This window comes from Triticum aestivum, chromosome 2B (genome assembly GCF_018294505.1).
Source record: "Triticum aestivum cultivar Chinese Spring chromosome 2B, IWGSC CS RefSeq v2.1, whole genome shotgun sequence".
NCBI classification, from domain to species: Eukaryota; Viridiplantae; Streptophyta; class Magnoliopsida; order Poales; family Poaceae; genus Triticum; species Triticum aestivum.
Genome location: NC_057798.1, coordinates 771,569,296 through 771,592,295, shown reverse-complemented (window position 1 = coordinate 771,592,295; position 23,000 = coordinate 771,569,296).

Genomic DNA, 23,000 nt, shown 5'->3' with positions numbered 1-23,000 from the left:
TCCCGCTATGCTATGCTAATTGAGCAGATTAGGAGGCTTATGAGGGAAGGGAGAGAGGTTAAGGTAGTTCATATTGTGCGTGAACAAAATGGTGTAAGCCATTACCTAGCTTTGTTTGGTAGAACTGAGAAACGCACGGCTGTTTGGCTCGGGTCAGGGCCAGGTGATGTGCCTGACTTGTGTAAGAATGAACTACCCTTTGTTTGATTAATATAAACTCCCTTTCACCCGCAAAAAAAAAAACTAAGTGTCTCTCCTGTAAAAATAGGCACCGGTGCTTCAGAAAAATCCAGTTTATTTTTCTAAGTATCTCCCTAAGCACCTCCCATTGTACAAGGCCTCACGCACGGCTATCTATTCTAAGAGCATCTACACCCGGGACCCCAAACTCTATTCAGGGCCTGTTTGGTTTCAAATAAGTCATCAACTTATAAGTCGAAAAGTGAAAGAAATGATTTATTTTACCAAACAGACCCAACTTATAAGTCATAAGTTGCTCCGTCCCAAATTAAAACTTATAAGCCACCCCCTTTACGTGTGTCCCACCACCTTTACATAAAAAAAAGGGTGAGAAGGTGTGGTCAGGCGACTTATAAGTCAGGTGAAAACCAAACAGGCATGACTTATAAGTCACTGATTTTAAATCACCTGACTTATAAGTCAGGTGACTTATTGGAACCAAACAGGCCCTCAAACGTGTTGCCGACCCGCTCGATCACTGACCGGTCACGAAATTTCGACTCAGTCGGACACTTCAAACGAGTCTCAAGCGCCCGGCTGACCGGCACCCCTCATATTTAACCTACATATGAGGCGGATATAAGACGCCCGTGCACGCCCGTCACGTCGGATCCGGCCCACCCGACCCACATATATTCCTCTCCATCCGCTTGTCGGACCAAATCCTAGCCACTTTACACCACTCCCCTCCACTAGTCAAGCTTGTCTCCGGCGCCGTCCGGCCATCTTCAGCATGGCGGGGCAGCGGATCCGAGTCCTTCACCTCCAGATCCGTGACCCCGAGCTCATCTCGCACGGCCCCGAAGAGGAGATGGTCGTCCGGCTTGCGCTCCGCCGCTCCCGGGAGGAGGCCCGTGCACGGCAGCACTCGGACTCCTTCCGTCCGAAATCCATTGCGTCTGCCCAATGGCACATGGATCCGGCGCTAGGTGTGTCATTGCTGCCTCGCCGAAGGCGGTGCGGTGCGTTTGGCGTCTAGACGCGGTGATGGACGCTCAACCCCTCTGTTGGCGCGCCGAGCTATGGGACGCACAATGGCCCTCGGCCGACGAGAACATGGCACGACGTGCCCGCCGTGTCAGGCAGCGGGCAAAGGAGGCGGCGCCAGCCCTCGCGACGGTGGACGTCGGCGAGGCGGACTCGCATTCTCCTGTGCCCCATATGGTGCAGCAGTCCGGGCGCCACAACCACATCTTGGTGGACGTCATCGGCTTGTCTCAGGACGGATTCATCATCGATTTGACCCACCGGCACTGTTCAGGTTTCGGGCTCCGACGAGGAAGAGTAGGGCATGGGAGATGGCAGCGCCTTGATCCTCATGAGTCGGCTCGTGTCCCATGCCCTACTTTGCCTTGTCGGTGACTGGGCCAACACTCTAGGGAGCGCAACCGGCCGTTGGACATGGCCACGGCAGAACCGGGCTGAAAGTGCATTTGGCACTTAAACTATATTTTGGTGTGATGACAATGTGGTTAGTGGAACTAATATCCGTTGCTAAAGTTTATCTCAGGATATTGGTTCCAAGTGGTTCTTGATGGAGATGTGCGACCCTCCTCAATTCAAAAAGATCAAAGGCATGGTCGACCGGCGATTCGAAGGTTTTAGTTTGGTTTGTTTCGAGTCATAGGAAAGATTGCACTATTAAGAGGGGTCGGTGTAGATATTTGTTGTGTGGGAATGCCATTGCCAAAACATAAACACCAGCCGACCCATTCCTACCACTTAAATCCATAGTGTGTTTGCATGTGGTACTCAACAGAAAGTTTCTGGGTACCCCGTGCGCACGGGGTCTTTTGACCCTGTGCGCACAGGGTACTGCGTAACTCTCTGGGTACCCCGTGCGCACGGGGTACTGCGTAACTCTCTGAGTATCACGTGCGCACGGCGAAGTCCCCCATGCGCACGGGGTGGTGTGAAAGTCTCTGAGTACCCCGTGCGCAACACGTGATCCAACGGGCAGATACGACTACCCGGGTAAGAACACTATAAAAAAAACCTTCTTCCACCTTCATCCCTAATCCTAATGTCTTCTTAAGCTCCACCATTGCTACACTCCATTTTGCTTAATACTCTCAATCCCTCCACCCAAACTTTTTAAAACTTCGGGGATTGGGAGAGCAAGACTCGATCTACATCTTGACCAAACCAAATCGTGTTCCCCGCAACATTTCTTCCCCATTGACTTGTTACTCTTGGAGCTTGGCCTTCTAGGCGGTCAGAGGTTCATCCGGAAGCAACCTTGCTCGTGGTGTGCTCCGAAGAAGGTTGTAAAGGTGTGGTGGTCGCCTTCAAGACCAACCCTGAGTGATTCGAGGCTCATCCATTGGGGGTGAATCGAAAGAGAATACGGTGAGCCTTCACGGCGTTCCGCAAGCCTTGGCTCCGGCACCGCTCTAAACGAAGAGTAGCTCTTCCCCAAGGAAGAGTGAACTTTGGGATATAATCCGTATCCTCGCCTCACTTGTGGTTAATCCTTTCTCGCACTTTACTTTGTCTTGTATGCTTGTTGGCTTGCTAATTAGATTGTTGCTTAGCATTCTTGGCTCTAAGCTTGCTTGTCATATAGGTTGCTTTCACCTAGTTGCATATCTAGTGAACCCTATTTATCTGCTAAACCTTACAATTGACAAGAAAGATTCAAATCCGTAGTCTCCTATTCACCCTCCCCCTCTAGTAGACCGTATCGAACCTCTCAATTGGTATCAGAGTCTCGTGCTTTAATATAAGGTTTTACAATCTTAGAGGATATGGTCGACCCATGGAATGTGGGAGGTGGCGCGCCCGTTGCGGAGGATGATGAAAACCTCCCCCCCCCCCCCCCGCCACCGTGCCCGATGCACTTGGTGCTCCGGTTGTTGCTCACGCCGCTCCCGTTAACCCGGGTGCCCCCTTGACCACGACCGATATTCTTTCAATGTTTGCGGACCACAAAACCGCTATGTTGAAACAAGTTCGTTCCTCGGTCAAGGAGGAAATTGATGCTCGCTTAAAGGCCTCGACATTCGCATCAAACTCATTTAATCCATTAACTTTACCGGGGGGGTCCGGTAACCTCGCGGTACTCCAAAAAGTCCCCGAACCTCTTCGGAACCATTCCGGTGTCCGTATATAACCTTCCAATACATCAACCTTTACCTCTCGACCATTTCTAGACTCCTCGTCATGTGCGTGATCTCATCCGGGACTCCGAACAACTTTCGGTCAGCAAAACACATAACTCATATAATACCAATCGTCAGCGAATGTTAAGCGTGCGGACCCTACGGGTTCGAGAACTATGTAGACATGACCGAGACAGCTCTCCGGTCAATAACCAATAGAGGAACCTGAATGCTCATATTGGTTCCTACATATTCTACGAAGATCTTTGTCGATCGAACCGCAATGTCAATATAGTTATTCCCTTTGTCATTGGTACGTTACCTGCCTGAGATTTGATCGTCGGTATCTTCATACCTAGTTCAATCTCATTACCGACAAGTCTCTTTACTCGTTTCGCAGTGCATCATCCCGTAACCAACTCATTAGTCACATTGCTTGCAAGGCTTCATATGATGTGCATTACCGAGAGGGCCCAGAGATACCTCTCTGATACTCGGAGTGACAAATCCTAATCTTGATTTATGCCAACCCAACAAACCTTTGGAGATACCTGTAGAGCATCTTTATAATCACCCACTTATGTTGTGACATTTGATAGCACATAAGGCATTCCTCTGGTGTCCTGGAGTTGCATAATCTCATAGTCGGAGGAATATATACTTGACACGAAGAAAGCATTAGCAATAAAACTGAACGATCATTATGCTAAGCTAACGGATGGGTCTGTGATCCCGTTTATCAAATGACAACTCATGTCCATGGCTAGGAAACTTAACCATTGTTTGATCAACAAGCTAGTCTAGTAGAGGCATACTAGTGACACCTTGCTTTGTCTATGTATCCACACATGTATCAAGTTTCCGGTTATATAATTCTAGCATGAATAATAAACATTTATCATGAATAAGGAAATATAAAATAACAACTTTATTGCCTCTAGGGCATATTTCCTTCAGACTCAAGAGCCCCTCTTGCATCTTCGGCTCGTACTCAAGTTCCCAAGTACAATGCCGTGGAACCCTTCTACTCACCGCCTCACATTAATCTTGTTGGGCCTCCGCCCCCTTTGAAAGCTAATGTGTTTGCTAAGTGAAAGCTAGATATGGAGTCTCATATTCGCAGTGCTTCAACACAACTTTGCGGGACCCACTCGTCACCCATCCACCCACCTCCTCTCCTTACTTTATTCGTTGCCCACCCCCACCCCACCTCTCTCCTCCTCTGCGTCGGTGCAGCGGCGCGCCTCGAGGCACACTGCTCTGATGCTCTCGCCGCCCCACTCGACCACCTCCTGCTCGCCGCCCCGCTTGGCCACCTCCTGCTCGCGGGGTGCGGCACGCGCGAGCGGGGCATGGGCCGAGCAGCGCCTGCGGAGGCGAGCTGTGGGGCGAACGGCGAGGCGCGGCGCGACCGAGGCGGCGTGGCGAGCCGCGGCGGGCGCGGGGAGGTGCGAGGCTAGTGCGGCGGGCGAGGCGAGCGGCGAGGAGCACGAGCAGTAGTAGGCGAGTCGCACGAGCAGGAGGCCTCGGCGAGCTGGGAAGCGCGCGGGCGGCGGGCCGCGGCCGCGATAGGACACGCGCAGGCAAGCAGCGGGAAGCGGGCACGACGGGAGCTCGGGGCTGGTGTCGACCTCGTCTCCGGGAAGGGATGCGACACGGGAGATCGGCGGCCCATCGGGTGTTCGACGAAATGCCGGTGTCGTCATGTCCAAAATGCGTCAGCCCCGCGTTGTGCACATCGGATGACCTAAATGGAAATGTGGACAAAAATGTCTGCTCCGTCGACCCAAACGGATAAAAAAGGAACAAAATTCACGTCCTTTCGGGTCTCTGCGTTGAAGTTGCTCTAAGTCGGGAGACAAAATAATTCTGTCAAATAATAATTCTGTCAAATAGTGCCTCATCATAAGCCACGAACCAAAATAGGAGCCTCGTTGGTTTTTGCTTTGCGTCCGGGCGTTTTTGCACTGCGCCACCAGTATCAGTAGGGCAGTAGGGCAGCAGCACCGCGACGTCGCTGTCGCACTGCCGTCTGGTCTCCCTCCCTGACCCTGAGCGCAACAATGCCATGCCCCTCACCCACGGCACAACGACAGCGACGCATCGGCAAATCTGATCCATCTAATTAATTAACCCACGCCCGCCCACGCGGCACGGACAGGCCCATGCAGTGCATCGTCGTACCGTCGCCGTACCCAAACCCAGCAGGGGTACCGTTCACGGTTCATGGACGCATTCATGGCGTGACAGCGCCCAAAAAGCTCCACCAACTCGATCCATCGGTCCAACCCCATCTAGTACGAAAAATCAAACTCGAGTTTTCTTCACACTTTGACGTGTTGGTCCACTCTAGCTACCTTCCATCCACTGTAGGGCTCTATGATTGGCATGGTTCTAAAAGCACGGGAAGAGAGAAAAAAACAAAGGATTCAAATACCATGCTCATCTCAATTCTACACGATTTTAGGCTGTTCCATTGCATCATAGGAAAAACAAATATTCTTTCAAAGAGATTTCAGTGGATGCCTTAAATCAGTTGTACAAAGAATCGTTAGAAAAAATTCGTATACAATTCGATCCTATAAATCAAACAACCAAAATAGGAACATATCCTAAGGAGTCTAATCATCCAAAAATCCTACTCTGTAATTTGTTTGAATCAAAGGAGCCCTTACTCAAGAAAATACTCCCACGGGACATTTTTACACGGCATATGAGATTTGTCTGAAGTCAAACTTCGTAAAGTCTGACCAACTTTATAGAAAATAATATCGACATTCATAATACAACATGAATATCATAGATACGTCATGAATTTAATTTGCATATTTTATAACTTTATTGTTGTAGATGTTGATAATTTCATATAAATATGGTTAAACTTTACAAACTCTTACTTTGGGTAAATCTTATATGCAGAGTAAAAGGGACCATAGGGAGTATTTGTCAAGTGTATCGTAATAAGAGCCGATGATCTCAACTTCAGAGAAAAAAAAGGTTCGTCGAACCAGATTACACTTGCGGTGTAGATGGTGGACCCTAGGCATGGGTGGCTGTGGGAATGACTTTTTTGGTGTTGTTCCATTTTATTTCAATCACGCTTCTTTTGGTTCGATACACCGGTTCTTGTTAATATGCCCATTTCTAGTGGACCCCTCATTGAAAAGGGGATGTCATCAATGAACTTATCGATCTTATCAATTTAGATGCTCCGTAGATCCATTCTCCAGTATGGAGTGTATGAACATGTGAATAGAAAAAAAATACAAAATTGAAGTCAAACCAAAAAATTGAAAGAAAATCTCGCTGCATTTGGTACTCGGCGCCAATTTTCGCGTTTGTCTGTTGCAATCATTGAAATCCTTCAAGAAAATCAGTGGTGTGAAGTACTAAATGTAGCGAACATTTCTTTCTCTCTCTTCCAATTGATGCTCTCATTTTCGAGGTCATCTCTTTCTTTCTTGGAAGCGCCATCTTGGAGGTCAGAGCGCCTAACTCGAGGGGGGGGGGGGTCAAAGACTAGAGGCGGCATTGCATAAGTTAGTGTGTCGTTGGCCATTTCTGACGCAATTTGCGATGGTGCAACCAACATACGAATTGTGTGTGTGTGTGCGCGCGCGCACGCGCGCATGCACATGTTTGCTCGATGTAGGAGAATGCCTAGTTTTGCATCTATTCGAACATGTCTCATCTCTTCGGCAATGGTAGGATTGATAAATATGATCATGGTGGATCCAATTTTTGGTGCGGCGAAGTCAACATCATCTGGTCACTAGTGCGACAAATGACGTGGCAAAGCTGGTTATGCAGCCAAAGTCAGAGTTGTCTGGTCATTACTGCAACAAAAAAGGCAATGAAGTCAGAGTCGTCCGGTCATGAGTGCAACAAATAATGACGGTTTTTGTGCTAACTCCGTGTTGGTCTGGTGTGGTGTGTTTGTCTAGTTGTGTCATGTTTTGGCGAGCTATCCTTTTGAACGGAACACCTAGCTAGAGGTGAGGCAACTGGAGGCGGCATTGGCAAACTTGGTGTGTTGTTGGCAATTGCAGGTTCAATTTTGTGCCGGTGCAACTGACATACATACAATGTGTGTCCATGTTTGTTTGGTGTAGGAGAAGGCCTAATTTTCATCTCTTCGAGCATGTCTCCTCTCTTCGGCAATGATACGATTGGTAGACATGGTCATGGTGAACCCGAATTTTGGTGCGCAAAGTCAAAGTCATCTAGTCACTAGTGCGACAAATGACGTGGCAAAGCTGGTTATGCCGCCAAAGTCAGAGTTGTCTGGTCATTACTGCAACAAAAAAGGCAATGAAGTCAGAGTCGTCCGGTCATGAGTGCGACAAATAATGACAGTTTTGGTGCTAACTCCGTGTTGGTGTGGTGTGGTGTGTTTGTCTAGTTGTGTCATGTTTTGGCGACCTATCCTTTTGAATGGAACACCTAGCTAGAGGTGAAGCAACTGGAGGCGGCATTGGCGAACTTGGTGTGTTGTTGGCAATTGCAGGTTCGATTTTGTGCCGGTGCAACTGACATGCAAACAATGTGTGTCCATGTTTGTTTGGTGTAGGCGAAGGCCTAATTTTCATCTCTTCGAGCATGTCTCCTCTCTTCGTCAATGATAGGACTGGTAGACATGGTCATGGTGAACCTGAATTTTGGTGCGGCAAAGTCAAAGTCATCTAGTCACTAGTGCGACAAATGACGTGGAAAAGCAGGCCCTGTTGAAAGGATCGATATGGTTGACTAGAGGGGGGTGAATAGGCAACTAACAATTTTTAAGCTTTTCTTGAACAATTTAAACCTTGCGACAAAATAGGTTGTCTAGATATGCAACTAAGTGGACAACCTATATGATGCAATGACAACTAGCACACAAGCAAGTAGTAGATACAACACAAGTAAGCTTGCAAAAGTAAAGGCACGAAATAACCAAGAGTGGAGCCGGTGAAGACGAGGATGTGTTACCAAAGTTCCTTCCTTTTAAGGGGAAGTACATCTCTGTTAGAGCGGTGTGGAGGCACAATGCTCCCCAAGAAGCCACTAGGGCCACCGTAATCTCCTCACGCCCTCACACAATGCGAGATGCCGTGATTCCACTATTCGTGCCCTTGAAGGCGGCAACCGAACCTTTACAAACAAGGTTGGGGCAATCTCCACAACACTTGGAGGCTCCCAACAACACCACAAAGCTTCACCACAATGGAGTATGGCTTCGAGGTGACCTCAACCGTCTAGGGTGCTCAAACACCCAAGAGTAACAAGATCCGCTAGGGATTAGTGGGGGGGATCGAATATCTCTTGGTGGAAGTGTAGATCGGGGCCTTGTCACCCAATCCCAAGCAAATCAACAAGTTTGATTGGCTAGGGAGAGGGATCGGCCCAAAATGAAGCTTGGAGAAACAATGGAGTTTAGGGTCAGAAGAGGTGAGTCTTCTTGGAGAAGAAGACCCCCTTTTATAGTGGGGGACAATTCCAACCGTTGCCCACCACTCAGCCCGCGGCCCACGGAACTACCGCTCCACAAGCGCGGTACTACCGCACTGGCGTGCGGTACTACCGTAGTCGACCGTGGTACTACCGCGAGCACGGCAGAGACCTGACCAGGCAAAAAGGAGCACCGACAGGGCGCGGTAGATCCACAGGAGCGGTACTACCGCGGTCCCATGCGGTACTTCGGCAAGGCAGACACGGGCTAGGCCTGGTAGGCACAGATGTAAAAAATTACATCTGTGACTACCTCCGCTGAGAAAATGTCATGCAAAAATCCGACACGGAACTACCGCGACCGAGGGTGCGGTACTACCGTGGAGGGTGCGGATGTAAAAAATTACATCCGCCCCTACCTCCGCTCCTGCTCCGGAGCCTGGACTAGTGCCACGGTACTACCGCGCCACAGCACGGTACTACCGCGGGAACGCGGATGTAAAAATTTACATCCGCGCCTACCACCGCTAGAGAGCGGAGCCAGACCATAGCTCGCGGTACTACCGCTCGGATGAGCGGTACTACCGTGGGAGCCTACGGTACTACCGTGCCGGAGCCCGGTACTACCGTGGGAGCCTACGGTACTACCGTGCCGGAGCCCGGTACTACCGCTGGCTCCTGTGGTAGTACCGCTCAAAAGAGCAGTACTACCGCTAGCCTGAGAAGAGCAAGACCGAGGCCTTCATTTGGCAGAGACACGGTGATACGGAGGAACACTCCGAGGAGTCGAGGAAAGGTGGTGCAAAAGGGAATGTGTACGTGAGATTCCACCCAAACCTTTTTAAAGCGGACCCCCTCTTAATAGTACGGCTTTCCTACGACTCAACTCCACCGAACCAAACGTAGAGAAAGGCCGTCTTCTATAATCTCCGAGGGGCATCAAATCGTCTTGTGTTTAGTCGTGATATATCTGAAAAGCTCAATACACACGATTAGTCCGCAAAGGCATTATCATCAATCACCAAAACTACATAGGGACAAGAATGCCCTTACACCTGTCGACAAGTCAAAGTAGTCGTTGTCGTCCGGTCATGACTGGGACAGATGATGACGGTGTTGGTTTCAACTTCGTAGATCCTTTGTTGTGGTTATAAGTGTATTCTTAGTCTTGAATACGCACACACAACTCTCAAAGCGAAGAAGTACTAATAAAGGCGTGGTTCAAAAGATGGTAGTAGTTCCCTTTCGAAAAAAGAGAGAGATGGGAGCAGCAGTGGCACGGGTTTTGGGTCTAATTCCCACATGTTCTGCTGCCACGTCGCGGTGGCTATTGTTGCTGATGTGATGATTAATTCCTGGTTGAGCTCGAGCTTTATCGGTGCCAAGAACTGCTTCAACTCTCGCTTACCAAATCAAATCAATCAACATCAAACAGCAAAAAAGATTGTACTTACTATTGGTACAAATGATGCATGATTCCATTGTTCAGGGGATATGGATGTCACCAAAGCGAACTATGAGGGCATATACAATGGTGGCATATGGATACAGATGTTTCATGATAAAGAAAAGTAGGTTGAGGCATCTATATTGATTTTGTTCTCTTCAACGCAAGCTACTACTAGTGAGCCTCATCAAAAAATAGAAAGTAGACTCTCACTACACTTGCATCCCCACTCTTCACTTCAACTTTTCCACCTTTATGCAGTGTACTACACTTTTTCTCCCCAAGCACTCGCCTCTTGCCGAGGATCCCGCTACACTATCTGGACCTACTTTTACGGATATCCGATCCTACATGGCTTGCGGGGCATCACCCTAGGGCCATGCATTGGCCATGCCCTGAATAGCAGGGGAACAGACTTCACGATGGCTTTGCAGAACTCCAGCACCTTTGAGTAGATGCTTTTGCTTAGAAGACAAGGCAATGGACATGGACATGGGCCAAGCGACAATGAGGTAGACACCGAGCATTTCTTGGCTTTGACAAGAACTAATTAAAAGAGCAGATTCTTAGTCCTGCTAATAGTAGGAGGAATAAATCAATAGAGTCAAACCCTAGCATCAGTAGTACAGATCAGGCCCAGCGGCAGAGCTTCGTGGGGCGCAAGGGGGCCATTGCACCCCCCTACTCTAGGAAAACTCTTAAGTGTACTTCTAATATTATTAGGCTTGAATATCAATGATTCTTAGAGTTCATGCACAACGTATCTTCTTCGCCCCTCAATTTTGATTAGCCCCCTCAACAATCATCATCAACAAGCTCCGCCACCGGATAGTCCCATGCATAGTCGTACCGTCGGTGTACCCAAAATAATAGTACTATTCACGATCATGGGCGCATTCATAGCGTGAAAATGCTCAAAAAGCTCCACCAAGTCGATCAATCGAACGGAACCCCAGCCTACCAAAATCAAATTCGAGTATTCTTGACACATTGACCTTTTGGTCTACTGTAGTACTTGCCTTCCATCCACTCTGCTCAGGAATATAGTTGCCAATAGTTGTGTGTATCGCAATAGTGCAGAGCCTAGGAGGCGAGGAAACCGACCGCATATTCGAAAAAGAAAAATGGTTCATCAAGCAAGATTATATTTGCGGTGTTGATGGTGGACCCTATATTGAAAATATGCCCTAGAGGCAATAATAAAATGGTTATTATTATATTTCCTTGTTCATGATAATTGTCTATTATTCATGCTATAATTGTGTTATCCGGAAATCGTAACACACATGTGAATACATAGACCACAACATGTCCCTAGTGAGCCTCTAGTTGACTAGCTCGTTGATCAACAGATAGTCATGGTTTCCTGACTATGGACATTGGATGTCATTGATAACGGGATCACATCATTAGGAGAATGATGTGATGGACAAGACCCAATCCTAAGCATAGCTCAAAGATCGTGTAGTTCGTTTAGCTAGAGCTTTTCCAAATGTCAAGTATCATTTCCTTATAACATGAGATTGTGCAACTCCTGGATACCGTAGGAGTGATTTGGGTGTGCCAAACGTCACAACGTAACCGGGTGACTATAAAGGTGCACTACGGGTATCTCCGAAAGTGTATGTTGGCTTGGCACGAATCGAGACTGGGATTTGTCACTCCGTATGACGGAGAGGTATCTCTGGGCCCACTCGGTAATGCATCATCATAATGAGCTCAATGTGACCAAGTGTCTGGTCACGGGATCATGCATTACGGTACGAGTAAAGTGACTTGCCGGTAACGATATTAAATGAGGTATTGGGATACCGACGATCGAATCTCGGGCAAGTAACGTACCGATTGACAAAGGGAATTGTATACGGGATTGATTGAATCCTCGACATCGTGGTTCATCCAATGAGATCATCGAGGAGCATGTGGGAGCCAACATGGGTATCCAGATCCCGCTATTGGTAATTGACCGGAGAGGCGTCTCAGTCATGTCTGCATGTCTCCCGAACCCATAGGGTCTACACACTTAAGGTTCAGTGACGCTAGGGTTGTAGAGATATAAGTATGCAGTAACCCGAAAGTTGTTCGGAGTCCCGGATGAGATCCCGGACGTCATGAGGAGTTCCAGAATGGTCCAGAGGTAAAGAATTATATATAGGAAGTCAAGTTTCGGCCATCGGAAAAGTTTCTGGGGTCACCGGTATTGTACCGGGACCACCGGAAGGGTCTCGGGGGTCCACCGGGTGGGGCCACCTATCCCGGGGGGGGCCCATGGGCTGAAGTGGGAGGGGAACCAGCCCCTGGTGGGCTGGTGCGCCCCCCTTGGCCCCCCTACGCCTAGGGTTGGAAACCCTAGGGGTGGGGGCGCCTCCACTTGGCTTGGGGGGCAAGCCACCCCCCTTGGCCGCTGCCCCCTTGGAGATTGCATCTCCTAGGGCCGGCGCCCCCCCAGGGGGCCTATATAAAGAGGGGGAGGGAGGGCAGCCGCAGCCATGCTCTTGGCGCCTCCCTCTCCCTCTGCAACACCTCTCCCTCTCGTAGAAGCTTGGCGAAGCTCTGCCGAGATCGCTGCTGCATCCACCACCACGCCGTCGTGCTGCTGGATCTTCATCAACCTCTCCTTCCCCCTTGCTGGATCAAGAAGGAGGAGACATCTTCCCAACCGTGTGTGTGTTGAACACGGAGGTGCTGTCCGTTCAGCACTAGGATCATCGGTGATTTGGATCACGACGAGTACGACTCCCTCAACCTCATTCTCTTGAACGCTTCCGCTCGCGATCTACAAGGGTATGTAGATGCACTCCTCTCTCTCGTTGCTAGATGAACTCATAGATTGATCTTGGTGAAAGCGTAGAAATTTTTTATTTTCTGCAATGTTCCCCAACAGTGGCATCATGAGCTAGGTCTATGCGTAGTTCTCTTTGCACGAGTAGAACACAATTTGTTGTGGGCGTATATGTTGTCAACTTTCTTGCAACTACTAGTCTTATTTTGCTTTGGCGGCATCGTGGGATGAAGCGGCCCGGACCGACCTTACACGTACGCTTACGTGAGACAAGTTCCACCGACTGACATGCACTAGTTGCATAAGGTGGCTAGCGGGTGTCTGTCTCTCCCACTTTAGTTGGAGCGGATTCGATGAAAAGGGTCCTTATGAAGGGTAAATAGAAGTTGGCATATCATATTGTGGCTTTCAGGTAGGTAAGAAAACATTCTTGCTAGAACCCTATTGCAGCCACGTAAAAACATGCAACAACAATTAGAGGACGTCTAACTTGTTTTTGCAGCATATGCCTTGTGATGTGATATGGCCAAAAGTTGTGATGAATGATATATATGTGATGTATGAGGTCATGTTCTTGTAATAGGAATCACGACTTGCATGTCGATGAGTATGACAACCGGCAGGAGCCATAGGAGTTGTCTTAATTATTGTATGACCTGCGTGTCAATGATTAAACGCCATGTAATTACTTTACTTTATTGCTAAACCGTTAGCCATAGTAGTAGAAGTAATAGTTGGTGAGCAACTTCATGAAGACACGATGATGGAGATCATGATGATGGAGATCATGGTGTCATGCCGGTGACGAAGATGATCATGGAGCCCCAAAGATGGAGATCAAAGGAGCTATATGATATTGGCCATATCATGTCACTATTTGATTGCATGTGATGTTTATCATGTTTTTGCATCTTGTTTACTTAGAACGACGGTAGTAAATAAGATTATCCCTCATAATAGTTTCAAGAAAGTGTTCCCCCTAACCGTGCGCCGTTGCGAAAGTTCGTTGTTTCGAAGCACCACGTGATGATCGGGTGTGATAAATTCTAACATACAACGGGTGTAAGACAGATTTACACATCCATAAACACTTAGGTTAACTTGACGAGCCTAGCATGTACAGACATGGCCTCGGAACACAAGATACCGAAAGGTCGAACATGAGTCGTATGGAAGATACGATCAACATGGAGATGTTCACCGATGATGAGTAGTCCGTCTCACGTGATGATCGGACACGGCCTAGTCAACTCGGATCATGTATCACTTAGATGACTAGAGGGATGTCTAATATGAGTTGGAGTTCATTAAATAATTTGATTAGATGAACTTAATTATCATGAACTTAGTCTAGAATCCTTACAAAAATGTCTTGTAGATCAAATGGCCAACACTCATGTCCACCTCAACTTCAACGCGTTCCTAGAGAAAACCAAGCTGAAAGATGATGGCAGCAACTATACGGACTGGGTCCGGAACCTGAGGATCATCCTCATAGCTGCAAAGAAAGATTATGTCTTAGAAGCACCGCTAGGTGAAGCACCCATCCTAGAGAACCAAGACGTTACGAACGCTTGGCAGTCTCGTGCTGATGATTACTCCCTCGTTCAGTGCGGCATGCTTTGCATCTTAGAACCGGGGCTCCAAAAGCGGTTTGAGCAACACGGAGCATATGAGATGTTCGAAGAGCTGAAAATGGTTTTCCAAGCTCATGCCCGGGTCGAGAGATATGAAGTCTCAGACAAGTTCTTCAGTTGTAAGATGGAGGAAAATAGTTCTGTCAGTGAGCACATACTCAAAATGTCTGGGTTGCACAACCGCTTGACTCAGCTGGGAGTTAATCTCCCGGATGATGCGGTTATTGACAGAATCCCTCAGTCGCTTCCACCGAGCTACAAGAGCTTTGTGATGAAGTTCAATATGCAGGGGATGGAAAAGACCATTCCTGAGGTATATTCAATGCTGATATCAGCGGAGGTATAGATCAAAAAGGAATATCAAGTGTTGATGGTGAATAAAACCACTAAGTTCAAGAAAGGCAAGGGTAAGAAGAACTTCAAGAAGGACGGCAAGGGAGTTGCCGCGCCCGGTAAGCTAGTTGCCAGGAATAAGTCAAAGAATGGACCCAAGCCTGAGACTGAGTGCTTTTATTGCAAGGGAAGTGGTCACTGGAAGCGGAACTGCCCCAAATACTTAGCGGACAAGAAGGCCGGCAACACCAAAGGTATATGTGATATACATGTAATTGATGTGTACCTTACCAGTACTCGTAGTAGCTCCTGGGTATTTGATACTGGTGCCGTTGCTCATATTTGTAACTCAAAGCAGGAGTTGTGGAATAAGCGGAGACTGGCGAAGGACGAGGTGACGATGCGCGTCGGGAATGGTTCCAAGGTCGATGTGATCGCTGTCGGCACGCTACCTCTACATTTACCTACGGGATTAGTTTTAAACCTCAATAATTGTTATTTAGTGCCAGCTTTGAGCATGAACATTGTATCTGGATCTCGTTTAATGCGAGATGGCTACTCATTTAAATCCGAGCATAATGGTTGTTCTATTTATATGAGAGATATGTTTTATGGTCATGCCCCGCTGGTCAATGGTTTATTCTTAATGAATCTCGAACGTGATGTTACACATATTCATAGTGTGAATACCAAAAGATGTAAGGTTGATAACGATAGTCCCACATATTTGTGGCACTGCCGCCTTGGTCACATTGGTGTCAAGTGCATGAAGAACCTCCATGCTGATGGACTTTTAGAGTATCTCGATTATGAATCATTTGACACATGCGAACCATGCCTCATGGGAAAAATGACCAAGACTCCGTTCTCCGGAACAATGGAGCGAGCAACCAACTTATTGGAAATCATACATACTGATGTGTGCGGTCCAATGAGCGTTGAGGCTCGCGGAGGATATCGTTATGTTCTCACTCTCACTGACGACTTCAGTAGATATGGGTATGTCTACTTGATGAAACACAAGTCTGAGACCTTTGAAAAGTTCAAGGAATTTCAGAATGAGGTAGAGAATCAACGTGACCGAAAAATAAAGTTCTTACGATCAGATCATGGAGGAGAATATTTAAGTCACAGATTTGGTACGCACTTAAGGAAATGTGGAATCGTTTCACAACTCACGCCGCCTGGAACACCTCAGCGTAACGGTGTGTTCGAATGTCGTAATCGCACTCTATTGGATATGGTGCGATCTATGATGTCTTTTACCGATTTACCGCTATCATTTCGGGGATACGCTCTAGAGACAGCTACATTCACTTTAAATAGGGCATCGTCTAAATCTGTTGAGACGACACCGTATGAATTATGGTTTGGGAAGAAACCTAAGCTGTCGTTTCTAAAAGTTTGGGGATGCGATGCTTATGTCAAGAAACTTCAACCTGAAAAGCTCGAACCCAAGTCGGAAAAATGCGTCTTCATAGGATACCCTAAGGAAACCATTGGGTATACCTTCTACCTCAGATCCGAAGGCAAGATCTTTGTTGCCAAGAACGGGTCCTTTCTGGAGAAAGAGTTTCTCTCGAGAGAAGTAAGTGGGAGGAAAGTGGAACTTGATGAAGTACTACCTCTTGAACCGGTAATTAGCACAGCTCAGGAAGATGTTCCTGTGGTGCCAGCACCAACTGAAGAGGAAGTTAATGATAATGATCAACGTACTTCGGATCAAGTTACTGCTGAACTTCGTAGGTCCACAAGGACACGTTCCACACCAGAGTGGTATGGCAACCCTGTCCTGGAAATCATGTTGTTAGACAACGGTGAACCTTCGAACTATGAAGAAGCGATGGCGGGCCCAGATTCCAACAAATGGCTTGAAGCCATGCAATCCGAGATAGGATCCATGTATGAAAACGAAGTATGGACTTTGACAGACTTGCCCGATGATCGGCGAGCGATAGAAAACAAATGGATCTTTAAGAAGAAGACGGACGCGGATGGTAATGTTACCATCTATAAAGCTCGACTTGTCGCTAAGGGTTATCGACAAGTTCAAGGGGTTGACTACGATGATACATTCTCTCCCGTAGCGAAGCTAAAGTCCGTCCGAATCATGTTAGCAATTGCCGCATACTATGATTATGAGATATGGCAAATGGACGTCAAAACGGCATTCCTTAACGGCCATCTTAAGGAAGAACTGTATATGATGCAGCCGGAAGGTTTTGTCGACCCTGAGAATGCTAACAAGGTATGCAAGCTCCAGCGATCCATTTATGGGCTGGTGCAAGCATCTCGGAGTTGGAACATTCGCTTTGATGAGATGATCAAAGCGTTTGGGTTTATGCAGACTTATGGAGAAGCCTGCGTTTACAAGAAAGTGAGTGGGAGCTCTGTAGCATTTCTCATATTATATGTAGATGACATACTTTTGATGGGAAATGATATAGAACTTTTGGACAGCATTAAGGCCTACTTGAATAAGTGTTTTTCAATGAAGGACCTTGGAGAAGCTGCTTACATACTAGGCATCAAGATCTATAGGGATAGATCGAGATGCCTCATAGGTCTTTCACAAAGCACATACCTTGATAAGATATTGAAGAAGTTCAATATGGATCAGTCTAAGAAGGGGTTCTTGCCTGTGTTGCAAGGTGTGAAATTGAGCTCAGCTCAATGCCCGACCACGGCAGAAGATAGAGAAAAGATGAGTGTCATCCCTTATGCATCAGCTATAGGGTCTATTATGTATGCCATGCTGTGTACTAGACCTGATGTAAACCTTGCCGTAAGTTTGGTAGGAAGGTACCAAAGTAATCCCGGCATGGAACACTGGACAGCGGTCAAGAACATCCTGAAGTACCTAAAAAGGACTAAGGATATGTTTCTCGTTTATGGAGGTGACGAAGAGCTCGTCGTAAAGGGTTACGTCGACGCTAGCTTCGACACAGATCTGGATGACTCTAAGTCACAAACTGGATACGTGTATATTCTGAATGGTGGGGCAGTAAGCTGGTGCAGTTGCAAGCAAAGCGTCGTGGCGGGATCTACATGTGAAGCAGAGTACATGGCAGCCTCAGAGGCAGCGCATGAAGCAATCTGGGTGAAGGAGTTCATCACCGACCTAGGAGTCATACCCAATGCGTCGGGGCCGATCACACTCTTCTGTGACAACACTGGAGCTATTGCACTTGCAAAGGAGCCAGGTTTCACAAGAAGACCAGGCACATCAAGGGTCGCTTCAACTCCATTCGTGAAAATGTTCAAGATGGAGACATAGATATTTGTAAACTACATACGGACCTGAATATAGCAGATCCGTTGACTAAACCTCTCCCTAGAGCAAAACATGATCAACACTAGAACTCTATGGGTGTCCGATTCATCACAATGTAACTAGATTATTGACTCTAGTGCAAGTGGAAGACTGTTGTAAATATGCCCTAGAGGCAATAATAAAATGGTTATTATTATATTTCCTTGTTCATGATAATTGTCTGTTATCATGCTATAATTGTGTTATCCGGAAATCGTAATACACATGTGAATACATAGACCACAACATGTCCCTAGTGAGCCTCTAGTTGACTAGCTCGTTGATCAATAGATAGTCATGGTTTCCTGACTATGGACATTGGATGTCATTGATAACGGGATCACATCATTAGGAGAATGATGTGATGGACAAGACCCAATCCTAAGCATAGCTCAAAGATCGTGTAGTTCGTTTAGCTAGAGCTTTTCCAAATGTCAAGTATCATTTCCTTAGACCATGAGATTGTGCAACTCCTGGATACCGTAGGAGTGCTTTGGGTGTGCCAAACGTCACAACGTAATTGGGTGACTATAAAGGTGCACTACGGGTATCTCCGAAAGTGTATGTTGGCTTGGCACGAATCGAGACTGGGATTTGTCACTCCGTATGACGGAGAGGTATCTCTGGGCCCACTCAGTAATGCATCATCATAATGAGCTCAATGTGACCAAGTGTCTGGTCACGGGATCATGCATTACAGTCCGAGTAAAGTGACTTGCTGGTAACGAGATTAAACGAGGTATTGGGATACCGACGATCGAATCTCGGGCAAGTAACGTACCGATTGACAAAGGGAATTGTATACAGGATTGATTGAATCCTCGACATCGTGGTTCATCCGATGAGATCATCGAGGAGCATGTGGGAGCCAACATGGGTATCCAGATCCCGCTATTGGTTATTGACCGGAGAGGCGTCTCGGTCATGTCTGCATGTCTCCCGAACCCATAGGGTCTACACACTTAAGGTTCAGTGACGCTAGGGTTGTAGAGATATAAGTATGCAGTAACCCTAAAGTTGTTCGGAGTCCCGGATGAGATCCCGGACGTCACGAGGAGTTCCGGAATGGTCCGGAGGTAAAGAATTATATATAGGAAGTCAAGTTTCCGCCGTCGGGAAAAAGTTTCGGGGGTCACCGGTATTGTACCGGGACCACCGGAAGGGTCCCAGGGGTCCACTGGGTGGGGCCACCTAATCCGGAGGGCCCCATGGGCTGAAGTGGGAGGGGAACCAGCCCCTGGTGGGCTGGTGCGCCCCCCCTTGGGCCCCCCTGCTCCTAGGGTTGGAAACCCTAGGGGTGGGGGCGCCTCTACTTGGCTTGGGGGGCAAGCCACCCCCCTTGGCCACCGCCCCCATTGGAGATTGCATCTCCTAGGGCCGGCGCCCCCCTAGGGGGCCTATATAAAGATGGGGGAGGGAGGGCAGCCGCACCCATGCTCTTGGCGCCTCCCTCTCCCTCTGCAACACCTATCCCTCTCGTAGAAGCTTGGCGAAGCTCTGCCGAGATCGCTGCTGCATCCACCACCACGCCGTCGTGCTGCTGGATCTTCATCAACCTCTCCTTCCCCCTTGCTGGATCAAGAAGGAGGAGACGTCTTCCCAACCGTACGTGTGTTGAACGCGGAGGTGCTGTCCGTTCAGCAATAGGATCATCGGTGATTTGGATCACGACGAGTACGACTCCCTCAACCTCGTTCTCTTGAACGCTTCCGCTCGCGATCTACAAGGGTATGTAGATGCACTCCTCTCTCTCGTTGCTAGATGAACTCATAGATTGATCTTGGTGAAAGCGTAGAAAATTTTTATTTTCTGCAACGTTCCCCAACACCCTACGCATAGGCGGCTCTGGGACCGCTTTTTTAGTCTTGTTCCGTTTGATTTCATTCCTGGTTATTTCCTAATCTTGGTTAATATGCCCACCTCCAGTGGAACCCCTCGATAGGGGCAAGTTATCAATGAACTTATCGATTTTGATGCTCCGTAGATCCAATCTCGAGTATGCGGTGTATGCACATGTGTTTAGAAAATACAAAACTAAAGCCAAACCACAAGAGAGAGAAAACACTCACTGCATTTGGTACTCCTCACTGCCAATTTTCGCGTTTGTCTGTTGTGACAATTCAAGTCCTTCAGTGGTGAGAGGTAGTAAATGTAGCAAATCGTTTCTTTCTATCTCTTTCAATTGACCCTCACGCTTTAGAGGTCGTCACTAATTTTAACATCATCTTGGAGATATGTCCTTTTGGTTAGAGCACCTACCTAGAGTGGGACCAATCGACAACTGGAGGTGGCATTGCTGAAGTTGGTGTTTGGCCGGCCATTGCTGATGCAATTTGCAATGGTGCAACCAACATAAGAACAATGTGTGTCCATGTTTGTTCTATGTAGGAGAGGGTCTTGTTTTGCATTTCTTTGAACATCTCTCCTCTCTTCGACAATGGTAGGATTGATAACTATGGTCATGGTGAACCAAATTTTTGTTGCGGCAATGTCAAAGTCATCTAGTCACTAGTGCGACCAAAATTGCAACGAGGTCAGAGTCACCCGGTCACGAGTCCGACAAATGATGACGGTTTTAGTGTTAACTCTATGTTGGTGTGGTGTGGTGTGGTGTGTTGTGTTTGTCTGCTAGTTGCGTCAATTTTTGGCAATCTATCCTTTTGGGCGAAGCACCTAGCTAGAGGTGAAACGACGGACTAGAGGCGGCACTGGTGAACTTAATGTGTTCTCGCAATTGTGGACTCAATTTTGTGCCGGTGCAAATCGACATAGAAATCGTTGTGTGTCCATGTTTGGTTGGTGTGGAAGAAGGCCTAGTTTCTCTCTCACCGAGCATGTCTCCTCTCTTCGGCGACGATAAGATTGGTAGGCATGGTCGTGGCGAACCCAATTTTCGGTGCAGCAAAGTCAAAGTCATCTGGTCACTAGTGCGAAAAATGACATGGCAAAGCATGCTCCGACGACAAAATCAAAGTCGTCTAGTCCTGTGTGTGGCAAAATATGTGGTGAAGTCGGTGTGGTCTGGTCATGAGTCAACAAACGATGAGGATGTTTGTTTTAACTTCGTATTTCCTTTGTTTGGGTTATTATAAGAGTAAGCGTAATACTATTTGCTTTATTTCTTTATTACTGACAATCAGATTTTTTTTTTGTTTCCAGCTGTACAATCCTTTTGGCATTATGGCATATATCTCGTACAGTACATTACTAAAACAAAGTTTCGAAGCACGTATTAGGAAATATATAAGCCTGGACTGAGGGAGTACTGCCATTTCTTTTCCGAGGGAGCACCATTTCTTGCAAAAACATTCCATGAACGCAACATAAGAAGCCCACGATGGGTGCGCAACGCAAACGCGGGGGTCATAAAGGCCCCCTCATTCCTTGGCCTTCCGCAGCAACGCCCGCGATCATCGAAGCCGTTCATTTAAACCGAATGAATGAATTCACTGATGAGTACAGCAGTATCATCAAATGCGGCGATCCATTCCGTCGCGGCCCTCCCTCATTACGACCTTGCCCTGCCCTGTACCTGTACCTTGGACTGGAGCAGCGCGCGCGCCAGTGAGCGAGTGTGTGCGAGGGGGAGTGAAGCGCGCAAGGCAGGCAGGCAGTGGCGCAGGTGCATTGCATGTGCCCATCAATTCCCTGTCCTCCGGTCGCAGTAGCACCAGTAGTAGTAGTAGTAGTAGGAGTGACATACCCCGTCATTCGTGCCCCCATCAACCTCCGCTTTCCCGGCGGGCTCACCGGCTACAGTGACTTTTCTCCTTCCGTTCGCTGCCAAGCCATGAATTCTTTCTTGGCCACTTCTCTGTTTGGTTTGCTGCCAATTGGTGTCATCCTGAGTCATGTCCCCCCACCCCTTCTTCTCAAACAATTTTCACATTCCATTTGGGAAAAACCAGCTATTGCCAATTAGCACTACCACATTTGTTTCTCAAAAAAAAAAAAAACTGGTGTAGCGTGGGCATCATCAAACAAACACACCCTACCTTCTTGGCATTGGCCCTTGGTTCAACATTGTAGGGCAGTCAAACAGTGGCCCTTGGTTCCGGGCTTTCTCTCCGCCCAACGGAAAACGCAGCCGTTCCGGCGCCAGGATAACGTATGCAATTTCGTTGCAACATGGCCGCCAGCTAGTGCTACACATCAGCCATGACATGGGAGGAGGGAGCAAAGCTACAAAACCTTCCCCCCAAAGATAAAAAGATAAGTTTTAGATGAATTTGGTGCTACTAGCACGTAGTACTAGCTTATTAAAGTGCCGTAAGCTTTGTACTGGATGTGGTAAAGTTAAAGGGCTTAATTTTGTGGAGTACACGTCGTCCTCGCCGAGCAGAGTCACAGTGGGAGCGAAACAAACTACCCAGCCCACGGATAACCTCCGCTTTGCAATCGCCAGTAGTACACTTAGCAATTCTTTTGGGTAAGTACCGATGCGGTACATGGGGAGGAGGAAATATCTAATCCTCCTTTTGCCTCCTCCAATGCCACAATTGAATACACAAAAAATACCCCTCTCAAAGCATAGATAATAGAAACACTAATAAAAGGCATGGTTCAAAAGATGGTAGTGGTTCCCTTTCGAGAAAGAGAGAGGTGGGAGCAGCAGTGCAGTCGCACGGGAGCTTCCCGCTTTCGGGTCAAATTCGCACCAGTTCCCCAGTTCTGCCGCCACGTCGCGGTGGTTGTTGCTCTGCAGATACGATGATTAATT